This window comes from Falco punctatus, assembly GCF_963210335.1.
Source record: "Falco punctatus genome assembly, chromosome: 4".
Lineage (NCBI taxonomy): Eukaryota > Metazoa > Chordata > Aves > Falconiformes > Falconidae > Falco > Falco punctatus.
Window position 1 is genome coordinate 111283799 of NC_137583.1, and position 7654 is coordinate 111291452.

Here is a 7654-nt window from a genome sequence, read left to right on the forward strand (position 1 = left end):
TCTCAACGTGGTGCATTTTGTGCTTCATGTTGGCTGGTGTGATGCAGTCCAACGAGTGAAAGTGGTAGTTCTTACTGCATTGGACATACTTGTACATGTATGTAATGTATTTGTTAGGCCTAAATGACTGTTTCTAAAACTGTCAATCCCGAAAAGGGAAGGATAATTTGTAACCGTTTCCTCATTTGGGTAGGCAGCTTTTTTTTTCTTTTTTTTTTTTTTTTAAACCCGAGATCAGTTGGGCAGAGATCTGCGTTAGCAGTTTTCTGTAACTTCTGTGGCTTGCGTTCTTTGCAAGGATGGGAGCCTTGTCTCTGTTGGAAAGGGATTTGGGAACACCATTTATATAAGCTCCTGATCCTGTTTATGAAATGGAATAGCCTGGGTAACTCATACCGTGTCGCTAAACGCAGCTAGTTAAACAGTTACACACTTTCTCTAGTAATTTTTGTGTTTTCTTGTGTTCTAGGTGAGGAATTTAAGCATAGTCAGAACTCTGATCAAATACTAAAGTTCTAAAACGATGTAAAAAAAAAAATAAAAAAGTCAACCCAAGTAACAAAACCTAGGGTTAAGCTTATTGTATGCTAGCACAAATTAAGTTTGCAGTTGGATTGTAGGGAACGTTTAAATGCTAACTGTATAGACAGACCTGATAGTTCATCTGGGTTTTCATGTAGCCTCAGTTCTAGGCCGAGGATATAGAATGCAAGATAATACTTGCTCTTAAACATAGTGTGTTCCCAAATGTTTCAAAGTGGCTACAAGAAGTTCACAACAGCTGCTACACGGGCTAGCCCGAGACTCTGTAACGGAAAATTTGCACCCGGTGACAACAGTTAGAGACATACTGATTGCCACCTTGGGTCAAAGTAGCTTGTGAGCGTGTGCGTATAAAGATGATGTGCATACAGTGGAGTTTGTCGTTTGTCCTATATAACTGTACTTCACGTCTAATGACATTAAGCCCTCCGTCCTGCAGTACTTGCCAAAGCGTTTGGCTGGTGCTGTGTGGCACGGAAGAGCTGTGACCCAGTCAGCTAAAGAACGTTGCTGGAGAAGCACCTCCTGTTGCGTGGCTTCACAAGGGACAACCGTTGTGTACTTGCACCGCCGCACCACCCCTTACTGTCGCTCTACTCTGTTTAGCCGCGGCCGTCCTCAAACTAACGTGAACACTCTGGACCAGAGAAGGAAAATCTGGGATAAACGTTTTCTGTTGCTTCCTACAAGAGCAACGTTTTGGGTTGGGCAGGTGATGTGAACAAATTTTCCTGATGCAGGCAGTCGGCACGCTTGTCTTTGAAACCAGCAGCGTAAAGAACACGAAATGCAGGCTTGGGCCGTGCCATCTGCAGCACCCACAGACATCATTCCTGGCATTGCTTACATTTTACTTCTGCATGAAGTATTTTGGGGAGGACTGCCTCTGTCTACAGACAGGTAAGGACTGTTAGGTTCAGCAGAGGAATGTGTTCTGGGTTTTTTTTTTTATATTTCATACAGATCTGTAAATACAATACTTTGATCAAGTTTAGGTAAACAGCGGTTTCCCTTAAAAAGGTCAGTAGGGTGTCCAGACAGCACTAAAAATACCATCATCACGCACCCTAAGTTTGGGTTAAATTTGTTGTTAAACTGGAACAAACAAGCCTTAATATTTCTCTTTCTGTTTTGGATACACAAGCTAAAACATTCATTTAAAAAGCTGGCAGATACACCAGCATCGTAGAAAAGGCTGTGAGCCGCTTATGTGGGTCTGTGGAATTTCATGAGGAAGCGAGGGACCACCTTACACAGAATCATGGTAGCAGCTGAGGGTTACATCTTTGGTATGTAATAGCAGACAACTTTCACATTCAAATTAACCAAATTTATTCAGCAAAACATTAAAGATCATCTTCTTTAACTAAAACCTGCAAACCTTCCTCTAAATCAGCTCTTGAAGAACAAGTAGCTGTGGTAGAAATAAGTTTCCCACTGTGGAAAAGGCTAGCAGCGCTTCCTGTGTAAGATTACTGTTTAAGCCTAAAAAGTAGTTATTTCTCCATCGTCTGCTTTTTTTTAATCTTTTTTTCTTTTTTTTTTGGTGAAGCTTCCAACTGTGAAGGTGTCTGGTACATTAGGGGTTGAGAATGGAGAACCGTGGTCTCCAGGAACCAGTACTGATGTAACTTCCACCAGGCTGATCTGTGATTCCGCCGTCATCCTCCTCCCAGTACTGATGAGGACCAGGATGCGTGTTCGCTGCACAGCATCTCAAATTCAGTAATTTTTGGTCTGCCAAAACTTCTAGGCTGAATTTTCTCAGTCCTGTAGTACGCTGAACACAGCATCAGCAGTAAACAGCACAGGCACTGGATGACCTTTCAAGATGCTTCAGCATCTTTGTCTTCTGAGATTTACTCCACAGGAAAGTACTGACGGAGAGCTCCTCAAGTTGCATACAGATGCGTCACAGGAGCTTGCATGGGTCTTTAGTGGTTTGGGGTTTTTTTGCCCCCCATTTAAAGCAAATAAAAAGCCATGTGTAAACTCATTGGGGCAGAGCAATGGACCAGCGGTGTGTAGAGGACGGTGTTGCAGATCTCTAGATGAAGGAACCATGGGCTGTTTGCACCACTCTATGTTCCTCCTGCTCTCGGCACGGTGATTAGCCAGTCTTGTACCGGTTGGGTTTGTGAACCCAAGGTTATGAGAGAGATGCTTGTTTATAGTACTTCAGTTACTGTAAGCTGGTCCTCTCTGGTAGAAACCTTGTAAATTCATGGAGATAAAGAGAACCTGAAGGGTGGCTAAAGGTAACTGATGTTTATAACCGATGTTAAGCTTTAATGACTTGCAGCGGCTCCACTATGTTTTATAGGTTCTGTGGAAGCAGCCCCAGCTCGCGCAGCAGTGCAGGAAAGAAGAACCACCAAACGTCCATTACTAAATCAGTGTCGGTGATACCTGGCAACCCAGATCTTCACAAACATTGCGTAGTGTCAAATCTCACGGCAAACGCACCAAATGCCTCCATCGGGAAACACTGAACTGTTTGGTGGCTCTCGTGTGCTGCTGGCATATTTTGGCGTGATCTGGACTGTAGCAGGATGGTGACGGAACGGAGACCTTTGTCAGCAGCTGCTCTGCTGCTTGTCAACTTGCACAGTCTAATAATGTGCTTTCCTAATGCTCCTATTTCTCTTCTGCTCTTTGCTCCGGGTGTCATTTTCCCCCTTTCTCCCAGCCATACTGAATTCAGTGCAGGATTGGACAGGGAGGAGCAACATCTAGGGAACAAAAAGGGGATCTGGTTCACACTGAAATAATCCCAGATGCCACATCCCATGGTTACTTTACAGCGGAACTTCTCCTGGTTGAGGATCCTCACTTCCATCAGGAGCTGCCAATTTGGATTTCTACTTTGTGGTTTAACAGTATTGTGTAGTTAATGCTTAGAAGCTGGTTTCTTAAAAAAACAGGAAAAAACCCAACAACAACAACAAAACAAAAAAAAACCCAACAAGATTTTAACAGTGCATCAAATACAACTTCAGTATGACTGAGTTATTTGTATAGTTCCACAGGGCATGAATACCTCTAACAGTTTTTCTTCCTTCAGAGCAATTAATAAAGTTCAGGGGAAAGTTAATTATAGGTAGTTGAGCTTCCCACTAGCAGAATACTGACTTCAGCTGCTGTACGTAGCCACGTACGAGGCTGCTGCTCGGTGCCCCTTGTTCTCACCGGCTTTCTTCTGCCCCCGCTGCACGGTGTGGTGCACAGGACAGTGCACTGAATGCTCTGTTCTCCTTGGCCAGAAAAGAGAGGGGGGGGACAAAGCAGAGATAACAGGTCCTGCATGTCACATTCCAAAGCCTTTCCTCCTGGTGTATCAGTGGACATCTAAATAGTGAAGATGTCAGCCTCATCCTGGTGGACCATGTCCAAAGGAACGTCCCAGCAGGCCTGCTGTCTCTAGAGCAGGTAAGGAAGAGTTACTTGCCAAGCTCAAGACTCGCTTCTCGCTTGTGGCAAGGTGTCCTTCCTAAGTTCACAGCAAATATAAGTAATAATTAAAGCGGTGATGCCAAATCTTCTGCTTGAGCAGTGATGGCAGCAGAAGTGACCGCGGCTGCCGCTGTGTGGGTGGGGTGGCCCTGGCTCTCCCAGTGCCTGATACCATCACATTAGCTGCTTGCACTCCAGGGAAAAGGTAGCAAGAGCAAAGCTTCGCTGAAAAACAAAAATCTAGTGCTGGGCTCACACTCACAGTGGAACACAAGTGTAGGGATTTTTTTCTTGTCTTAAAATAAAACATCTTTTCAAAGTCTAGATTTCCAGACAGTCTTATATACAGTGTGTTTCATTTCTATCTACTAGAGGCTACAAAGGAACTCATGTGGCAACTCATCTGAGGATTTCATAGGAAGGGGACAAGAACAATAGATCTTCACAATATAAAAAGGCAAAACCTTATGGAAGTTAAGAACTGGACTACACAGGGATATAGCTGAGGATGTTCCCTGGAAAGGGAAGTTTGTACTGGGATAGTCACCCGATGCGGTGGGGATGTAGGAGGTCTGGATTCCGTTCCTACCTCAGCCTGCATGGGTAACCTTGGGCAGAATATTTAATCGCAGTTTTCCATGTATGAAGATGAGATTAACAAACACGCTTCTTCCGTCATTTTTTTTCATTTGGTCTGTTCCAGCTTTGGAAGGCAGTGGGTGATTTGTGAGTGGATCTATGAAAGATGGTTATACAGCTTTATATAATTCTGTGAATAATTTTAGAAAGTCTACACCAGTACTGACAGATGCAGAACACTGTAAGAGTGGCCACACGTGCACAGGGATGTCCTTAAGGTCTGCTCTGTCTGGTCCCAAGCGGATGTTGCAGGAGAGGATGCGTTTTCAGAGTCCGGTTCTGGAATTAAAACACTAAGAGGTTTCTTCCTCTTGTGGACACAAGCTGGGGGGCTGCTGCTGCTGCTGCGGGCAAGGCCTGGGGACTCCTTTTGCCCCCCAGCCCCGGGAAACTGAACACCCCCTCCTATTTCGCAGCCTGGGCAGCCAAAACAGGGCTCGAGCACTTCTAGGCTGGTAGCGCTCGTGCAGCTGAGCACGGACGGATGCCGGGCAGGAGCACCCCGGGGACCCCCACCCTCTGCCCGGCTACTTGCAGGGGAAGGGGGAGCGTGAGCTGCAGCCCTGGGCCTGGCGGGGCCTCAGCAGCCCCTTCCCCAGCCCGGGGGCAGCTCCCGAGCCCACCCGCCCGGCCGTGCTCGAGGGCACTGCTCCAGTGGCTGTCCCAGCGCGAAGGGCTGGGGGTAACTGGTACGAGTACGGGCTGTGGGAAGGGGGATTGTTTAGGAAGCTCGGACTGTGGCCACCGTATCTTGTGGGGAGAAGGTGCTACTTGTGCTCCTGGTTTTTATTTCTTTTTAGATGGCTGGAGGAGCCCAGAGGTGAATGAATACAAAAATCCACCTGTTCCTCGCGAGGTCCCGGGTGCCCAGCTCTGAGGAGGAGCACAGTGGAAGAGCCACCCCAGCATCTGTGTCTGCTTCTGCCTCCTGCCAGCCAGCCCCCTCCCCCTCCCCTCTGTGCTTAACCCTTGCCTTGCCCTACGCCACCTATCCATGCCTTCCAGTCCGCTACCTTCTTCTTTCCAGTTTGAGAAGGATATTTCTGTGTTGTGCCCATGAGGAAAAGCCGGTGGAGCCTTCTCCGCCTGAGGCACAGCCGTGCTGCAGCACAGTGACCCTGCACGGCGGTGGGTGAGCTCGGGGGGCTCGGACCCCACACCTGAGCACCCCCAGGCTTTGCTGCCAGCCCCTCTGGGCTGTGTCCAGGTAAAACGCTAAGTGATGGTTGGGCATCTACTGGGTGTACCTCCAGGATGAGCGAAACCACGGTGTCACCAGCTTTCCGTGCCCGTGTGCACCTCGGCTGCCTCCAAAAGCAGAAACGCGGGTGTCTGCGGCCGGAGCCTGGGCTGGTGACACAGCCAGGTCAAACCCCATTCAGAGGGGACACGTGAGACCCCGAGTCCTGGCTGGGGGAGAGGCAAGGACAGTGAAACCAGGAGGCTGATACCCAACTAGGATGTATTAAAACTTCAGGCTAGGAAAACTCTGGATGAAATCGTTCTACCTGAGATCCCAAACTACAAAAGGAAACTGCTTCTCTGGGGAAGAGTGGATTTCCAGCTACTCACAGAGAAGAAATCTTCATCACCTGTTGGAACAGCACAGCAAGGGATGCAGAGGCCAGCAGCCTGCTTCCTCACCTTCTTCTATGTGACTGTTGCAAGTCTTCTTTGACTAAGAATATAATGAATCAGTTTAATTAACTAATGGACGCAGGTAGCTTGGAAATTGCTAGACCTATGAAGGACATGCCTTTTGTTTAAATGAACTCCCCACAGCAGGCAGATCCTTGCTTAATCGTTTCCTCCTTGAGCTTCTTCAAAATATTTTTCCACCATGGGCATTGTGCAGTTCTCCCTTGTTATAGTCCGTGCTGCAGCCACTAGTGTCCCATTTTCTGGGGAACTGTAAGCTGTGTAGGAAACAGGAAGGTGGGCGAGGCATCTCTAATGCATAGGAGGAGAGTTAGGAAGCAAAAATAATGAGAACCAATTAGACAATAGGACTGGAGTACTCAGGCTGGGCAAAGCGTGGAGGAACCAGCTAAACGAAGACTTAGCTACAGTTTGCTGCAAAACGGGCAGGTCAAAACTTACCTAAAAGCAAAATCTTTGTTTTCTAACCATGGACCTATCCCGCTGCGAGGGATCCTGAGCCCAAACCCCTTGGAGGAATGAGCAGAAGAGCTGATGGTTTTGCACTAACCTGCCTCAGAAGTGGGGATTCCCATGCAGGACCATACCTTGGAGGAGGTGGAGAACATTAACATCAGATTTGGAGCTTAACAGGGGAAGAAAGCCAATGTGAGAGAAGGTTTTTTTAATGAGATGGGCACCACAGAGACCTGGAGGAGACAGGTCTTCAGGCATCTTCCAGGCGTTGTCATGGAGAAGGCTCCTACAGTAAGGCTGGAGATGAGGGGTAGGTTAATGACAAGTAGAAACTGTCGTGCCCTGCCCTTAGTGACATATGTCACTCAAGCACATTTCTTACTGCTCCACCGTGACATGAGCAGCAAAACCGTGGCTCCTTTCCCCTACCCTGTGGTCAGAACCTGCTGACGGTCCGTAGCCCTCAGGACTCATCCTCCAGGCAGGATGCGGCCGGAGCAAGGCGGGGGGAGCAGGGCTGTGGTTTGGGTTACTGCCTGGCACTCCGTGTGTCGCCGGGGGCAAGACCCCAGCTTTTGCCTGTTCGAGTAGGACCAAACTCGGCTCCAGCCCGGACTCAATCCCTCTAATCTTTTAAAACACATCTTTGTCTTCTTCTTGACCAGAACATCTGGTGATACCTATTGTTTTAAGGAAATGTTAATGGCGACTCCCTTTCTCCTGGAACAGATGCAGTTTCTGGACATTCCTGTGACAACTGTTAGTCTGTTGAAACAGAGATGCTGCAAAGGGAAGGAGGAAGAGGAGGATGGGAGCAGCAATGCATCCCACTACTCACTCCCTGGAGACAACTGCAGCTTCACCTGGCTCACTAGAGCGATAGACTGGCAAGTGTGGCAAAGCA